Source organism: Vicugna pacos, chromosome 14 (genome assembly GCF_048564905.1).
Source record: "Vicugna pacos chromosome 14, VicPac4, whole genome shotgun sequence".
In the NCBI taxonomy this organism is placed as follows: domain Eukaryota; kingdom Metazoa; phylum Chordata; class Mammalia; order Artiodactyla; family Camelidae; genus Vicugna; species Vicugna pacos.
Window position 1 is genome coordinate 62579848 of NC_133000.1, and position 18996 is coordinate 62598843.

At 46.1% G+C, this 18996-nt stretch overlaps 1 long non-coding RNA gene across 1 annotated transcript in view; it reads left to right on the forward strand.

Moving 5' to 3' along the window:
• The first annotated feature begins 287 nt into the window (after positions 1-287).
• The window catches only part of LOC140685548 (uncharacterized), a 55057-nt gene continuing 36348 nt past the window's right edge, over positions 288-18996 (forward strand). Inside the window, exon 1 of the long non-coding RNA XR_012058808.1 lies at positions 288-530. This is a non-coding gene — a long non-coding RNA (uncharacterized lncRNA). The remainder of the gene's footprint in view (positions 531-18996) is intronic.

Below are 18996 nucleotides of genomic sequence, written 5' to 3' on the forward strand. Positions count from 1 at the left end.
TTAAGCAGCGTGTGTTAAAGGGAACTATGGGAGGTATGTTTAGAAAGGCATGTTGGATTAATTCATGGAGAACCTGGAACGTCATTTGCAAAGCTTGTATTTTCACAGGTCGTGGATATTTCAGGGGCGGGATGTGTTGAGTAGTAGAATTGAGTGTATTTGTGGCTCTTATTCCTGTTTTGGATCTTTCTATAGCAGTGGTTCTCAACAAATATTTGGAGAGCTTGTTACAGCATTGATTGCTGACTCCTACCCCCAGCGTTTCTGATTCAGTAGGTCTGGATGGGGCCCCAGAATGTGCATTTCTAACAGGTTCCCAGGTGATGCTGATGCTGCTGACCTGGACACCTCACTTTGAGAACCGTTGCTCTAGTGTGTGAGTGATGGTGCTCAATCCTGGATGCCCACTCAAATCATCCGATGAGCTTGGACAAGTTGCCGAGTGCCCTACTGCAGACCAGCCGACCCGGAAGCACGGAGGATGAGGAAGAGCTGTTGGAGATTTTTAAAAGCTCCAAGTGATATCTCAGGTGAGCACCTCTCACATTTTCTCTTGCATATGGATCACTGGGCATCACAGGTTAAGGTGCAGATTCCTTTTTAGTACATCAGGCTGGGCTCGAGATTATGCATTTCTAATAAGCTCCCCAGCAGGTATTAATGCTGCTGGTCTGAGGACCACGCTTTGAATAGCAACACTCTAGAAATATTCAATATTCTTTCCTTTTTTTCCTTCTCATTTCCATTCAGTGGTTGATTCAGTCTCTCTTCCTCTGCTCCCAGTGTCACCTAATTCCCAAACCCCTATATGAGTTGTGCCTAAGGAAAAACCAGAGGGACTGGGTAAAGGACTTTGGGTTTGGGTTTGGTCAGCGGCTCAGTCGACCTGGAGATGGCACTTGGGCAAACTCCTGCTTGGCAGCATGAAGCCTGACGCAGAGCAGGTAAGTGTGCGTCTGCAGCGCAGACCTGAACACGTCCACCTGAAGCCTTCGGTCCCCACCAACTGCTGCGCCCGGCAGGAGCCCACAGGCCTTTGCCGCCGCCTCCCAGCCCTTCTTTCCTTGCTCCCGAGCTTCCCCTGCCCATCCTCCTCCAGCAACTTGCTTTTTTGCACAAATTACTCTTTGTTATAAGCATAATTCCCAAAGAGAGAATAAGAAGCTTTCTGGCGTATCTATTAATCATGAAGGAGGTTGAAAGCTGGGAATAAGGCAAGGGAGAAAGAAATGTATAAACTAAGTACAAAATGCCCACATGAAATGAAGATTGTCTGACAGGCTCCCTGGTAGCACGTGCTCTCCTAGCCATTACCTTAAATGCCTCCTCCCTCCCTTTTCTGTGTGTAGAGGGGTGGGGGGCCGGAAGACTTGGGGGAAAACGGAGGGACAGGGGGCCTTTTCCCCTTTTATTTTCTTCAGCAAATTCTGATGACAACTTGAAATGCTCTTGGCTATAAAACTATACTTGGAGGAGTAAAATGAAAACATTCCAAGGTTGTAAGGCGCATCTCCTACCCATACAACCTTGGGTAGATAAACGCTAGGACATCCAAACCATTTCAATTAAAGGAAGGCTATCTGAGCACAAGCTGCACTGTGCTGTCACTGAGCAAAGAAAGAAAACAGCAATTGTTTTGCTAAGCTGTGTTTATGTTAACAAAAGCCTCTGGAAGAGTCTAGCCCTTGAAATTCTTCTTCCTGGGACCTTGGGACATTACTACTTAGGAGAGGGAGCTGACAATTTATTTGCTGATTATGGGGGGGTGAGGGAATTTTCGCAAGGATTCCAAGAGCGACTTCCAGATGGACATGACTCTAGGTCCCCGCAAAGAGTGCAGGAATTCAGGCCAAGAGTGAGATTCTGTGATACTCACAGATTTGGGTCACCCTCTCAATTAGCTTAGCTCCTCATCCGTGTGAGCGCACAAACAAAAGCTACTTGGAGCCCTCGCGGGTTGGCAGAGCATCTTAAAATACCCTGCTAAAGAGGCAGTGCTGTAAATTCAAAACAGACTTCCAAAATAAACTCAGCAGGGCAGCACTCCGGGCCCCGCAGCGCCAGGCGTCCCCAGTTCTAGACATTGGAAACCTCAGTCCTGTTGACTGTTACAGCCCTCCCTCTAGGAGCTGCCTGTCCCGGGAGGAGTCGATCATTCCGAAACACAGTCCAGATTTCTGCCATTTCCAGACGCACGCTTTCCCGAACCCTGCCCACTCCCCCTCCTCCGTTAGTCATTATCGATCTTTCCCTAGCGGTGGAGGGAATTCGGGCCACTTGGCGTGCTGGCGAAGGGGACTCGCGTGAACGCCCAGCATTTGACACAGGACGTTGGATCAAGGCTTTAGTCTCGAGTGTTGCCTGGGAACATGGGGTGACGTACAATAACAAGCACAATTCTCTTCCAACTAAATCCAAATCCAGTCCTGTTTGTCTCTGCCGTTTCTGCCACCAGAGCAAACTTTTCTGTTTTGGAGCATAAGTACAGATCATCTGTTGTGCTTTAAAGTGGGTGTTTTTTTTTTTAAAGGAGCTAATTTGGTTGTGCAATACCATCAAGAGGAGCCACTTGTAAATTATATTTAGGTGTGTGTATGTTCTTCCACTTGTGGCGATGATGAATCATATCCATCTTCATTTTATTATGTAACTCCGCACTTACACGAGGGCTCCAAGACCCCGCCATGCAGGAGAGGCCCTAGCCATCTGTGCTCCAGCCAGCAGAAGGGTCTCTGCTCTTCCCTCCACGTGGCCTGGCCTTTCCACAGGGAAGCGAGTGGAGTGACCAACTCATCCAGGTTTGCCTGGGAGTTTCCTGGTCTTAACCAAAAGTCTTGTGTTCCAGGAACTACCCAGTCCCACTTAGTCCCAGGCAAACTGGGACAGCTGGTCACCCCAACAAGTCTGGCTCTTTGCCTATTTCTGGCCTCAGGTGATGAGTGTGTGGACATTAGCACTGGGTCCCGATGGCTCGGGATTCCACCCAGGCCTTCCTGCTCCAGCATGAAATCAAGAATATTCCATGCCCTGGAGTCAGGAGGCAGGTTTAGGGGCACACAAAGGTCTGGTATGGAGAGGGGGACAGCTTGCTCCCTCCACATGGAGCCATGGACAGGCATTAGGGAGTCCCCTGTGCTCAGGGAAGCAACGGCCCTGCAGGTAAAAGGCTTCTAATTCATTGTAGTAAGACTGAAACCGGGAGTCCCTGTGTGTGGAGGAGAAGGGGATGGTGAAGTGGGGTGGGCAGGTGGCTCTGGAGCCCAGATGGGTTCAGATATTACTCATGCCACTTACTCATCCTATTTCCGGGCAAGTTACTGAGACTCTCAGCCACCACCTCCTTGCCATTAAAATAGAGGTCATGACTCTTAACTCTCAAGCTTCTAGACAGTATTTTCCTGATGAAAAAGCCATCAGATTCTACTTTACTTCCTCTAGACTTCAGAATAAGGCAGTAACCTTGGCTTCTTGACCAGGTCTGTGCTATCTCTAAAAGGATATCACACGCATTTAATGTGCATAAAATGTGTGCAGTGTAATTAGGATGTGGAGAAATGCACATTTATTTTTCTGTAACTGAATTAAATTTCCTCTCGAGCCTTCCTTTCCACTGCTGGAGGGGAAACTCTTGCCTCCTGAAGACTGTTCAGCTGAGGACTAGACTTCTCCAGATAAAGCCCTTAGTTTAAATTCAGTCCGTTGAAGACCAGGCTCTCGTCGTCTGTGTGTCCTTCTCCCCTGGGAGATCAGGGTAGACGTGTACCACCGGCCGCAGGAAGGGAGGTCAGGCCAGAGCCCTCCGTTCTAGCTCACCCTGGGGCGTCCTGCGCAGCTGGGGCTTTGTGCGGAGGCCACCGCGGCTACTGGGAGTGGCTGGCCCCTGGTGCCCTGCGCCTGTGTCTGCTGCTGAGTCCGCATTCCTGCTGCAACCTCCATCATGGGGCCCGTGTGTTCCTTCTTAGTCTGAGCCCAGACCTGTGTGGCCTGCTGATCCTCTCAGCATCTTGGCTGCCTTCCCTAACACTTAATGGAAAAGAATCTATGAGAAAATCTCCGGCTCTCTTTGCCTAAACATGCAAAGGCCACCATGTTGGCTCAGAGCATAATGCAAGGTGTTCCAAATCTTCCAGGGTTCCAATAGACGGTAGGCATAGGCCTTGAGAGTAATGGAATCTTTCTTAACCTATTTGGTGTTTCTAACCTCTCACCTGCCCCTCTCCTGAACGCAGTTTTGACAAATGGGGCTGGACCAAAGCGACGCAAAAACACTGATCCAATTCCAACACTCTTCCTTGCAACAATCCTCTTGGTTCAAACTCCAGTCCTTTCTGTGCAGAGGAAACTGCTTATACCACTGCTTATAGAATGTCCTAGGCACTTGCATGTTCTAGACCTGCTGCAAAAATTCTATGGTCTGAGTCCTAAAAAGCTTGAGCTTTCAATCTCTCAAACAGAACTCTTTTCAAAACAAAGCCATCTTTTTTTTTCTTTCCTTCCCTCTCCCTTCTCTTTCCTTCTTCCTCCTTTCCTCAGCCGCTCTCTCACAGATCTAATGTGCTTTGGCATTCAAGCAATTATTACTCTCTGTGTACTCATTAAAGTAAAAACAACTGTCATAGCAAATCAACCCCTAAACTTCAATGGCTTAACGCAACAGAAGTTTGTTTCTTACTTTTAGAACAGTTTGATGTAAGAGAGGAAGCAGGTGTTCTGCTCCGCACGGACGCTTATCACCAGAGTTCATGTTCAGTTGGGGAAAACTGGTCACACGGGCTCCACCTCCATGCAGGAGAGGCTGGGAAATGTAGTCCTTGCCTGTGCGACCAGTTCCCAGCCACAGTTCTAACTAGAAGTTGTCCTTCCACCTGCTGACCTTTGCAGACTTCTAGAATGTGTGGGGCACTGTGCTGGGCATTCGACAAAAAGATAATTGAGACACCTTAAATATTGGCAAGCAATTAACCTTCCCATACTGCTCTTCCTCGGCCTGAAGCAGTAAGAGCCAGCCTTTTGGCTTGTCTTTATGGATGTAAACGGATAATGAATATAGAATTCAGGGGCAACAAATATCAGCTAATAACCAAATTTAAAGCTGAGAAGCATCTCGGAAGTCATTGTACAAAACTTTTCCCCAGGGATAAAAAAACATGAGACCCAGAGAATTAAAATGACTCGCCCCAATTCTCCTACAGCTTATTTGTGCCAGAACCAAGTTAAAACCCTACTCTTTCCATCTTCCTGTCCTAAACACTTTCCAGTATATCAGGATCTTTCTGATGACTGTGCAACATACAATAGTTTGTGAGCTTAACCCTTTTTTAAGTACATGTTTAGGCAAACAGGGCTAATGGTCAGTGGAATTTGCCAATGTGGTGCCATCTGTAGATGACACAGTCAGCATTTGTCATTATACCTGTAGAGCACACGGGCACCGTTGCTTCACTGGGAGATTATGGTGTTCCCTTTGGAGTATTATCTTTACATCCACCTTGGTTCTCCCTACATTCAAACACACCTCAGCTCACAGGCCCCCAAACTGTCAATATCTGCTCAGATAATAACATCTACCAGGTTTAATTTGTCCAACTAGTGGTCAGATGCTTGATGCAGTCAGAAGTTTGAAAAGTGTTTTATTTCAACACACAGTGTTCCCTACCATGTACCCAAAGCTGCTGGCCATATCTGTAAATTAGTTTAGCTTGTATTTAATAGCATAGTTATTGTGACCTCTCCCAAAAGACCCAGGGACCTTAGCTTAAATGGCCACGTCAGCATGATCTGTCAGCTGTGGTTGGATTGGCCTTGCCAGCTTTTACACAGAGATATACGGGGCGTGGGGAATTTCTGAGAGTTAATCCTGATCTGAGAATCCCTGAGCACATGGCATACCTGGTACGTGGTATAAAGTTTCCTTAAAGGAGGTCTCCTTTAATGGAGATGCTCCTGACCTGAAAACTCTTAACTCCAGAAACTCTCCGCCTGGTGTACACTTCTCAGACACACACTGACCTGTGAGGCTGGAATTCAGGCTGTTCCTGAAGAGCCAAAATCTCTATCCTAGAGATTTATCAGAATATGTCAGAATAAAGTGGGGAAAAACAGTTTACTATTATTCAAGGTAAGCTCTTTGAGAATATAGGCCATGTCTTAATTGTCTTTTTATTCCTCATGCCCTATACTGGAGCTGCTCTGTAAATTTTATTTCTATTTCTGAATCTGGCAATTGAGACCTTGGAGAAGCTTAGTCTCTGGTTCTGAATTGAAAGAGAAGCTGTGTATATCATGCAATTATAAATTTCTACCCAGACAGTAGGTCTGCTTTGAACCCGGAGCACATGGCAGCAGAATTTCTAGACTAGAACAATTCTGGGGTCTTGGAATGAACACACACACACACACACACACACACACACACACACACACATCCCAAAGTGGCCCATAAATAACTGGGAAAGGCTAGAAACTCTATTATCAATTTCCCAATATGTTGTTGTCTATGCTGCTAGTTATGTGGCTGAGTTAAAATCCCTGGGGAGTCTCAGACGCCACTGCAGTCTAAAACCATGCACTCAGCTGTTCAGCTGGAAGAAAGAGAGTGGGATGGGAACCCTCGTTTCTTAATGTGTAAATAAAATGAAGTTTTCCTACAGTCCTAGACTTGGATATTTTTGCTGCAACTCAATATTTACCTACATGTTCCCAGAAAGCTACTAAGACACCAATTAACCTTCCACAGACATGTTTTAAATTCTGTTGAAATGGCCAAGTTTCTCCTAAGTTGAAAAAAAAAATCCATTCCATGTGGCTGGAATCAGGTCCATTGAAACTTCTCACCAAGAGAAAACTTAGCTTGGGTTATATCAAAAATAGTTGGAAAGAACCAGCTATATTTTTCTGCACCAGTATCATCAGACTAATGGCACTGTAGTCAATCGGTTGGCGCTGCTCTTTTTGGTGTGCATAGCCAGAGGGGCCCAACTTAAGCTGGCCGAAGAAACCTGTCCAGTCTTCTGAATTCTAAATTTGAATGCGTAGTTTATGTTCTTGTCCTTTTACATGCTGACATTGGACGACTTTATCCAACTGTTCACTCAGTCATCCAGCAAAGATTTATTGAAAGCTTATAGTATGTGGGACACTGTACTGGGCATTAGGAATTCAAAGGTGAGTAAGAAATGACCCGTACATTTTTAGAGCTTACCTTAATGTCTGGAGGAAGAGACAAATATGGTACCAGATGTGTTCATACTGGGAGAGTGGTCAAGTTTACTCAGGACAGCATGTAGTGCTGCTCTGCTGCACACTTCCAGGATGATCACATACATGATTTTCTATGTGAATGGCAGCCCTTGGGTACAATGTGAGACGTACCACATGGCTGTTCTGGGAGGAGTCACAGAAAGGCTTCATAGAGGATGAGACACTTGAGTTGAGCCTTGAAGTGATGAGTAGGTACACAAACATAGAAGAATATTGTAGAGAATGACCCAGGCAAGGGGTAAACTATAGATATAGTAAGGCTAGAGTTAAGTGGACAAGAGGAGGTGTGGTAGGAGATGAGGTTGAAGACGGAGGCAGAAGCCAGAAAGAAGTGTCTTGAGTGCCATTTCAAGGAGTGGAAATGCATCCAGTTAGTGCTGGAGAGTCTTTAAAAGACTTTAAATATGTCAGTGACTTGCATTTTTGAAAGTCTACCTTGAAAGTGATGTGGAAGATGGACTTGTATAGGGAAAGGGTCACCTGGAGAACACAGAGCTAAGTTAGGAGGCTATTCAAAGCACTCAGCAGAGAAGTGATGGAAATTTGAGTTGGGGTGATGAGGTGAACAATGATTCAAGACACACAGGAGGTGAAATCATCAGGTCTAGGTGACTACTAAGAAGTCAAGCATAGGCGAAGGGAGTGGCTGGAGGTGAAAGCCATACGGGTAAATTATAAATCATTTAACCAGGGCAGGAGACCCAGAATGAAGGTGACTTTGGGCACAAGGACGACTTTGGTTTTGAGGCAAGTTGAATTGGAAACTGAGACCACCAGGAGGGTTGCAGAGATAAGTCTGGAGTTGAAGAGAGATGTCTGGGCCATGGAAAGCAATTTAGAGGCATCCCCCTAAGTTCCTAATTTCTCCCTTCTCTCCACTCTACAATGACCTCTGATGAACTTCCCTGATAATTTAACTTTTTTCAAGGCCATCACTTGGAATCTACTCAGTCTCAGCTGTCAGATTGAATTACCACTTACATGGCCCTCTACTTGATTATCACAACTCCAAGTCCCTTCCTAAGGTTTCTCGGCTCTTCTGTTTCCCTGATTGCTTCTAGTTAAATAGTTGAATAGACTTTCTCCTGGGCTCTGGTCCAGCATAAATGCAGTGAAAAAATCGTAAGTCTGATTCCCTGCTCTACCACATTCAAGCCTTGTGGTCTGGTGCAAATCATTAAACTTCTCTGAGACTCAGTTTACTTATCTTTGCAAGTAACTGTAGTAATAACCTGAGCATGAGTCTTTTTTGAAATTTCAGTGAGATGAATTGTAGTAATGTTTAGCATACCCTATCAGTAGATGCCTTGCAAACATTAAACTTGCTCATTCATCACTCTTGTAAATCAGAATCTAGTAAAATTGGGAGAAGACTTCAAGACGCTCTCACCTGATTGTATCAAATTAAAGAGGAGAGAATTGGGGCCCAGAAAATGAAAATGACTTGATCAAGATTATGTAACCAGTTAATGGCAATCTTTGGATGCCATGTCCTCATGTTTAAGTCTCTACCATGCTCCTTCCTTCCAGCTTGTTTTGCAAGAGTCCCTGGCTTCTCATGTATCACCAGGGCTCTCGTGGGCTTCCTGTAGGGAGATAGGAAAATGAAGGCTGGATTAACTCTGTATGGCTGCATAACAAATTACCACGAATTTAATGGCAGAAAACAATGCCTATCTACTCGTCCACAATTTCTGTGAGTCAGGAGTCCTGGCACAGCCTAGCTGAGTCCTCTGCTCAGGGTCTCAAAAGGCTACAGTCAAGGTGTCGGCACGGCTGAATTCTCACGTGGATGCTCAGAGAGGGGAGAGTTTGCCTGCAAGGTCACTTGAGTTGCTGGCAGACACTTTATCTCCTTATTGTTATAGGACTGAGGTGCCTGTTTTCTCGCTGGCTGCCAGCTGGGGACCGCTCACACTTGATACCATCTGGCCTTCTCACGGATCCCTTTACAACATAGCATCTCACTTCTGCAAAGCCAGCACGAGACACTTGTCTGCTAGCAAGTCATGTATATACAGTCATGGGACATAATTACAGAAGTGATGTCCCATTACTTTGCCATATTCCATTGGTTAGAAGCATGTCCAGGTCCCATTCACACCTGAGGGGATGAGATTACACAGGGCATGACACCAGGGCTCAGAGATCATGGGGCCATTGCATAATTCTGCTCTCTGCAGATCTCATGGCGGGTTGCACTGTGACAGTGTTGTAGAGCACAGTCTGGTTGGCCGTCAGCCTCCTCTACGCACACACCAACACACCACACTGATTTTAAGGGGGCTGGCTCTGCGAGGGCTCCGGAGTGATTGAGGGAGCCGGACCCCAGGTGTCCTCAGGAGACTCTGTCAGGCCCATTGTGGCACCAAAGGACAGTGTGGTGCTGTTGGGAGGAGGAAATTTGTGTGTGTGTGTGTGTGTTTGAGACAGAGGGGCCCTTCCCGAGAGCACATCAGGAGACACTGTCTGCCATCCCAGCATCATCTGAAGTGGCTTTCTCCTGAACCGTTGGTACACTCTGTGACATGAGTCACGCTGCCTCTTTATTAAAAATCCATCTTCTCCCGCTGAGGCAGAGCAAATATTTACCCATCTCTAACTCTGGTCTCAGCCATGGCAGATGCCTGGGCCTTCTCTGTGGAGTTACCCAAACCCCCAGGGTATGGCTAAAAGAAGGAGCCCACTCTTTTCCCTCAACCCTCCTGGGGACTGAAACACGGGAGGGTGCTTTCTCAGTGTGCAGGCCCCTGCCGGGAGTGGAGTCTGCCCCCCGCCACCGGACGGTCTTCTTGAAACACCGCTTTCACCACGCTGCTCGCTTGCTCTTCCTGCCTAAGGTGCCTCGTCTTTCCCTCTAGGATCTGCCAAGCTTGGTAACCCTCTGCGCTCCACCTTTCCCCTTACCTCCTGTAAGCTCCTACTGCTCCTCAACACCCAGGCCGTGTCACCCCCAACAAGGCCAGCTGCCACCTACCTGATAGTGTGGGGCTGCTGTCTCTTTCTCGTCCCACCAAAGTGCCCTCCTTTTCCTACCATGGCCATCTTCTGAGTCCCACCTGAAGCCTCACTGCCCCCCTCCTCTCCTCGGCATCCTGCAGGCATTGGTCTGCACCAATTCTGACCTCTCATAGCATTTGCTAACTGAAGCTAAGGGCCTGTTGTAGGCAATGTATTGGGCCCTGTGTTGCATTCTTATTTAATTATTTCATAGAAATGAACCTTGTCCCTCTGGTGAGATTATAAATCTCTTAAAGGCAAGACTGACAATTTCTCACTTTTTCTTTTTTTCTTGCTCCCTCCTCCTTTCCTCTTCTTTCCATGGTGTTTAACATTTGAGTTACGGGCCCGTATTTAAATCTCAGCTCCAACACTTTCTACCTGTGTGAAAGTTCTGCGATAGTTTTCTCAGGTTTAAATGAGGATGATAACTATCCCATATGATTATTGAGAGAAGTCAGTGACATAACGTGTGAAGAAATTAATGTACATGTGTGTGCTGGCCCACAGGAGGTATTCAATGAATGAAAGGTCTTACAGAATCTTTAATTCCATGTCAGTGACCATTTCTGTTTAATCCGGCAAGAAATATTTGAGCCCCTTCTGTGAGCCCGGTACCATGCTTAGGTGATGGAGAGCTGACAGAAGGCCAAGTGAGCATGCTCCGATGCCCTGTGGAGGCTCTTCAGCTTCCAGGAATCTCTAGAATGTGACCCAAAGCCCTAAAAGAAAAATAGATAGTAATTGTTTTTAAAAATTGCTGAGCCCCCCCCCCCAATGATTTCATTGACAGCAGCCCTTTCGGTGCACAGTGCTCACACTCAGGAGGAGAGTGGCACAGGGGTCCCAGCTGGGGGCTGTTCCCAATGCTCCCACTACCCCTGGTGGCACTGGTGTGCTGAGTGGTCAGTGAGATGAAAGGCAGCGCCTTCCCCTTCTGCTGAGAGTGCAGAGGGGAAGCGGGGAGGGGTTCATCACCTGCAGCACCATCTCTCCTCCGGGCTCGTCCCTCTCCCCACCTCTGTTCCTCATGCTTGTCCTAGAGACCGAGGCGGTGTCTCCTGACGCAGCTGCCTCACGAAGCTCCGGGGGCCCCTCAGGCAGGCAGGTCACCAGGGTGGCAGTGCAGTAAAGCCCAGCAGACGAGGGCCGAGTGCCCCCTTCCTCCGGTCGCTGATGCCTCAACCCTCTAGCACCTGCCCCAGCTGAAGGGGATCGGCGTCCTGGTGAGCGTCCCCTGCACTCAGGGTTAAAACTGGAACTTGGGAAGATGATCTTAAGGCTGAAGTGTAAAGGCTTATCTGGGTTATTCTGCTGGCACGTGAGCTTTTAGGGGAAGTCAGGCTTTCTCTGCGCCCTTTTGTGGGTGGCTCAATAAAACAGGAGACCTTCCACATTGATTCCTGTCAGGCTAAAACTGCAAGTGGTAGGGTTCGTTGCTTTTCCCTTTACGGAATGCAGAGCATGTTGATTATTGAAATGAAACACTGCGTTATGAACGTCCTGAAGGAACATGAGATTTCTGGTCTGAGAGGCGTCCAGGGAGCCAGCTGTTGCAGACGAGAAAGCACAGGCTTCAGAGGGCGGGGGAAGCCTGCAGTCGTGCGCCTTGTCCACCGAGCAAACCCTGGTGGATGCGCCAGCCCTTCTCCCTGGCATTTGGTGATGTTCTGTTTTGCCACCCGGCTTGGCGAGTTTCCTAGGTCCGCTGATGTCAGTTTGTGCCATAAACTACCCCTTAAGCCCTATGGCCCGTACACCTGCTGAATTCAGGGCGTGTCCCCTGAAGAGCTTAGAGGTGGGGAAGGCAGTTCTGGCTCTTGAACCTCTTCACCTCTGTGGCCGCGTGATGGAGAAGAGCAGGGGGAAATACCGCATCTGAGAAGCCTGCAGCCCTGTGGCATTGAGGGGCAAGACAGGGTCCACTTCAGCCCTTCTCCGTCCCCATCCTTGGGTCCAGTTGGGCTTGGGGAATTTTCAACCAATGCTCCTGACCCCGTACAACTACAGCTTCTGACGGTGTCCTTTCCCCTCCTCCTGTGAGAACCTAATGGAAAAATAAAGAACAAGCAAATGGTTCCTGGCCTCATCGCAGGATTTAGTAACAGAGGCAACCTCTATACATTGATCTCCCCTTCCTGTGTGGCTGGTATTGTACTAAGCACTTTTTTACACACTGATGTGCCCAGAAACTCTAACACGGAAGTGCCCTTATTTACAGTAGTTACTGATGAGGGAAGAACCCAGCGATGTTAAGTTAGGTACAGAACCTAGAGCACAGAATCAGACAGTAAGAGAGCTGGAGCGTCAGTCCCAGTCTCCTGATTCAGAGGCTGAACCCTCAGGTGCCATGCTATACTGCTCTGTGAGTTTAAAGAAAAAAAATCTCCCCAAATTCCTATTTTTGTCTCTTCGTCTCTTCATTTCCCATAAAACTTCCACTCCTTTGTGTTCTCATTCCTGCTTCCTGCCTGTCACCCTCCCATCAAACCAAAGATTAGCTGATATTGTTAGTTTATTCTTAGCTGTAAGTGCCTTGGCAGACACGGCACTGGACATCTGTGAGTACTTCATCCGTCACTCATTCCTACCCATCGCGTGGTGAGCACAGGGGACGGGGCACAGTCTCGGGGGCTAGCCCAACAGGCCAGGCCCAAGAAAGGCAAGGACTTGCTGAGGGAGACTTCAGCCTGGGCTGGGGTCTGCTGCCAGCACAGAAAAGCCTGCTGGCGGGCAGGCAGTTCAGACAGCAGGTTTGGGAGTTAAGGAGTGCAATTTGGCCAGAGCTCAGAATACCACACCTTAACCTACCGATTCGTCTTCACATCACAAAATGTGGGACAACCTGTGGATCCTGCTGCACTTTGCTACAAAGCATGCAGCCTCATCGATGAAGTCATTCTGCCAAGTCTCACTTCTAGCTCACAGGAAATATAGGGGTTAGAAACCAAGGTAAATGACTCAAGGAGCAAGTAATGAGACAAATCCAGATGGTGGGGCACTCTGAAGGAGCCCTGCCAGTCGCCTCTGCCAGTCAATAGCATGGGAATAAAAATGTGGAGGTAGGAAGTGTGGTGGGGCTCTGCAAGATTCAAAGAGAATAAAGAAATGTAACAACCAAACACAAATTGTGGGCCTTGATTGAATCCTGCTCTGAAGAATGAGTCATAAAACACATTTTGGGAGACCATGGGGGAAATCTGAGTAAGGAACAAGGACTACATAATATGTAGGTATTATTGTTAATTTTGGTAGATGCAGCAAGGCGATGGTGATCATAGAGGAAAATGTCTTTTGTTTTTAGAGATGCTGCTGAAGTCTTCAGGAGTAAAATGTTATGATGTCTGAAATTTGCTTTAAATACTACATCAAAAAATAATAAGTATATGTGGCAGAATGTTAACAATCGTTTATTCTTGGTGATGGGTGTACGGCTTCCCCTATACTATCGTGACTGTGATAAATCTAATGAAACGGAAAATTACCCCCTTGGTTTGGCAGTGTAAAGGCAACGTAGTGATTTATAAGACCTATTTATGGGATAATTGCCACATGTACAATGGCTATTAGGCATATTGTGAATATGTCGGATTCATTTTGGTGAGTCTTTTGATTCCCAAGCCACTGTGCTCAAGCACCCTCAGTCGGCTGTTGTGGAGTGGGAAGAACCTTCTTGTGTGGTGCGGTCCAGCTGGTGAAGCACCTAGAGGGGAGCTTGCCTGAGGCTCTCAGGACACGCAAAGCCACAGGGCTGCTGGCCAGCCCACTGCATGATGCCGATATTCAGCCCCTCCAGAGCAAGGGACAGTGGCCGCTTCAGCTTGGAGGGAGCGTGCTGTTTTCCATTCTGTCCCCCTTCACCTCCTCTGTTCCTCTTACCCCTCCTGTTTTCACACACAGCTGTTACATTCATCAGCTTCCTTACATAGAGGCTGGACCCGTTCTCTTGCTCCTAACAGTCACATGAGATCCACCGCATAGCACTTTTCCCGCTTAATTTCCCCAAGTCAGCGTCACTTCCTGATGTCTTCCACAATTTCACCTGTCCTTTCCTGAAGCTTTTCTTGTTGAATTTTTACAACTCATCCTGTTTTTACTCTGCTTAAGGATTTTATCATGATTTATACTGCAGTTCTCTGTTTGACAACTTTTTTTTTTTTACTGGTACCATCTGCCTCTTTGTAGAGAGCCAGTGATATACATACAGATTCACACACAAACACGTACACACACACCTTTGGTGAATGTCAAATTTGAAATTGTTCACGTACTGAGTAACACTTAGGAAAATGCTTGCATAAGGTGAATCCTTTGTCAAAACCACACCGTATGTTCAGCATTTGGGTCAATTGGTGAGTTTCATTTCATTTGCTGTCACAGTATCTTCCTCCCAGAGGTCAGAGCAGCTCACCTTCCCCTGAATTCTTCATCCACTTCCCTTATGTGGAATCCTGGTTTGTTTGGGGTAATTTAGGTTTTGAGCATTCTTCTCTTGCTAGAGTCTATAATGCCTTTTCTAAATTGAAATTCTTCCTTCAGGGAGCCAAGAGCGCCAATGCTTCTAAATTTACATCTGGGTAACAGATTTGCTACAAAGTTGGAATACAGGGGAACAAATCCATTGTTTCAGAGATTTTACAAAGAGTTCCATTCCTCAAGGTCTCCTCCAGTGAATTCTGTCATCAGGGACAGATGGTCTACTTTAGGGATGATCAGGAAGTTTCAGACACATGACACAATGTTTCTCTCTCTTAAGATTTTTCTTTTTGGTTTGGGTTCTGAGAAACACTCCCTGTGTGCCCTTCTCATTCTCTCTCTCTTTGTCAGATTTTTATAAAAATAATGTCTGGAAAGGCTTATGCATTGTCTTTTATACAGAGAATCTATTTGCTTCTGGTATATTGGCTATCCTTGACCATCTTTAGATCACAAAAATTCAGTTTTTTTCTCTTACAAAAAATAATATGCTTGCTTTAGAGCAAACAGATAAACCATAAGCTTTCTGAAAAAGACTATTCTAAGAAAAGGACAAAAAGGTAATCATTTTGACCCCAAGTTATGATCAAAATTGTCCTTTATACCTGTCCTACATCTGACATTTGGACTCAAGTTCTAGCTGCAGAATCTCATGAGCTTGTTCCTAAGATGACATTTAATAGAATGGGTCTGGTGACATGATGCATGTTCAGTGATTTTTAAAAAATCTGAAATGCAAATCAATTTTAAACCATCTTCATAAGAGAAGGAAGATGCCCCCAAATGCAACCATGTCAGTTCCTTTGAGGAAGTAGTGTTTATTTAGAGGCAATAATACACATTAGAATTTTTAAAATTGTCTTCTACACTGAATATCCTTCATTTAAAAGTAGCACATGTATTTTTTCCCTCCTGTGTTGAAATGTAGATATATCATGCCTATAATTTGTTTGAAGCTTCTGTGCCCACTAGTCTGCACACACTGTGTCATCCCTCCCTAACATTCTATAGGTCATGTAACATAGATCAAAGTCCTCAGAGCTCTTGGGGCTGGGGGCTGGGGCCACAGGGAAAGCGAGGATTGTGCTAAGCTGTGAGTGTGAACTCCCTAGCAGTCAGAATGACTCACGTTGTCTGCAATATGAGTCACTCCCATGCAGAACTGGAGTTGTTAGCTACTACATCGCCCGGGGCTGTTTGTTTATTCTGGAGGCAGATGGAAAGCAGCCGTGTGCAGAGGCTGGGGAGCCGCGACTGAGAAGCCACGGAGCCTTCTCTCCACAGAGGCAGCCAGCGCCTGGTCACCTTTTCTCCTTGCCTCTTATATCTCACTACATCCAGTTCCCTAAAATAAGGCGCTGCCAATATTTTTCACCTAAGGAACTGCCAAAGAGAAGGTTAATTGACAAAACAAAACAAAACAAACAAACAAAAACTTAAGTGACAACTCTAGATGGAACATTGGTGGAGGGAAAAAAGGGAGCAAAACAAGAGGTAAAGCCCAAGGGATGTTACCTTCCGCATTTAATGAGAACTAAAGTGTACCATTACAAACCAGTGGAACGTGGTTGATTAGACAGAAAAGTTTAGTAAAGATAAGGTATTACTAATTGTGTATTTTTCACTAAAATGTGTCAACATGGTGAACATTGAGGGAGACACTTGAAAAGCTTTCCTGAAGTGTGTCCATCACCTCATAGGAGCATGAATGTACACATAAACATCTCCAGTGTTAGACCAGTTTGTGTCTGATCACGCCACACAGCCTTCTGGCTGATTGGAGTCATGGTACTCCAGGCAGCACAATAGCATTTGTTGAAGGGCCTTCCTGCTGTCAACATCTCACAAATTCCTCAGTGGCCCTGCGTCACTGGATGCTACCCAGGAGGGAAGTCTTAGATGCAAAGCTGCACATGACTCTTCAGTACAGGGGCTAGGAGGCCGGAATAGTAGGCATGCTGGCTTCTGGCTCGCTGGTTGCTATGCTATCTGACTAAACAGTAGAAATGAATAACACTTATGCCCAAATAAAGCATACTTGCTTTTCTTCAACTTCCAGGTAAGTTTACTGATAGCTAAGATTTGGGTTTACCACAGCAATTTCCCTGTAATTTTACAATGTTGCTGTTTCCTGGAATTCATTCTTACTATAGTTGATGACAAGTAACCTCCCCTTATATTTTTGCTTCGTGTCTTTACTATATATTTATAAAGTGTCGTGAGAATAGTTTTACCCTGACTTCCTTTGGGGACAGCTGAATGGTGGTTATGGAGGAAGAAAGCTTACTGAAGTGGTATCACCAAGGAGCCATGCAGAGTAGGGAAAGGGAGAGTGTGCTCCAAGTGAGTCTTTGGTCCAAGCAGCATAACTTTAGCGCCAGCCACTGGGAAAGACCAGTGTCCACCAAGGCTGCATCTTCCAGTGAGGCAGGAAGCCTGAAGTAGGGCCTTACAGCCTTCCCTTCTACTTACAGGACTATGATCATGTTATAACAGAGACTAAGCATTTAAAACCATGACAGTCCTCTCTCTGCCTCTAAGAGATACTTCCTGTGACTCTCCTTGGTGCTGCGACCACCCACGTGGTGGGCTGAGGGTGAAGTGGAAATCAGGAAGGGTCTCAAACAGGGACAAATGAGGAGAGAAAGGGACAGGGATGGAAGGAAAGGAAGTTAGAAACAGAAGATTGGGCGGATTCTAAAATAGAACTGCAGAGTCGACAGGGGGACTGTGGTTCTCTCCAGGGGCATTTCTTTATGTTTGGACTCTCGACCACACAGGCATGTGACACAAGTCCACTGTCCACATCAACTTGAAGTGTGTCCGTGTAACTTGCTTTGACAGTGAAAAATGAGGGAGGTGATGATACATATTTCATGTCTAGGTGGAAGCTCCTATTGACAATGTGTGTTTCCACATGTTCTTTGCTCCAGCATCATTTGAGAAAATGGTTGCTCCATCAGCCTGGATCCCTGGGTGACTACAAAGTTCCAAACTGTGCTGGGCATGTGGAATGATTAAGAAATGAACTTTGTTGCTTTAAGCATCTGAGATTTGGGGAATGCTTGTTCTTGCATTGTTGAATTTTGTCTAGCCTGACTGATGCTGAAGGAACAGATAGAAACTGAGAAAATGCCAAGCACAAACACAGTAAGAAAAAAAGTGAAAGGCTTACAGATGAAGAGAAAAGAGAGGAAGGAAGAGAGATCAAGGAAGATATGGAGAAAAGAAGGGAACAAAAGAGAAAGGGAAGAGCTGAGGGTTTCAAGAGTAAAGAGGAGAAAAGTGACAAAGGAAAAGAACCAAGGGTGTAGTTACCCAGCAAATCTGGAGTGATACTTGCCGTAGGAAGCATGGGCCCTGATATTAACTACACGTTTCGCTTTATTTCTTAAATTGCTGTTAGCAAATCTCCTCTTGGTTGTGCCTCACCTGTATATTTAAGGCTAGCATTATTTTTACATGAAAACATGTGCGGCCATTGGATGGTGTCTGAAACTGGACAGTCCAGCTTTATTATGAAATAACAGTTCATTGCAGAAAAGAGCCTGACAGATCCTCTAAGTCTAAGTTCTTCAGGCCAGGCCCGTGGTGCTCCAAGGCTCCGGCACAGCTATCTGAGGGGCTGTTCCCTGAAGCAAGGCAAGGTGGACCACGCAACTGATGTAGGTCTGTTTCTACCAGAGCAGATGCACTTTTATCTGATGTGTATAGCGGCTTCCACATAAGATTTTATTTGAAGAAAGATGTTCTCATTTTAAAAGAAAGAAGTGTTCTAACAACAGATCCAGTCCATCATGGGCGAGATATTGCACACATCTCTAGTGTTCCGTCCCAGAATCATGTATAAAATTAACTTCATTCAGAAGAAATGAGGTTTGCGATTTTAAAATATGGCTTATTCATGGAAGAGTGCTATTGGCTAGACTTGACTAGGGGGTCTTAAAAATAACCAGTGGGTAATAAGAGGGTCCTATGGAGGGTCCTGTGGAGGGAGCACACTTTATACTATGGGAATGACAGCAGGAAATTGCCTGAAGTTCTGGCTTTACAGAAAGCCTTTTCCCAAGCCACATTCTAGCATCTTCATTAGCATGCATGGCTAATCTCCCCTCCTCCCCAAAGCCAGGAATAGCTGCCGGGGATGCCAGGACACATTTTGTTCCTAGTCACCCAACAATCAGAGGAGTGATTGACTTCTGGGGATGAGGTGCACAGGACCAAATGAAGCCTTATAGGCTGCTTCTGTTTTAGATACCC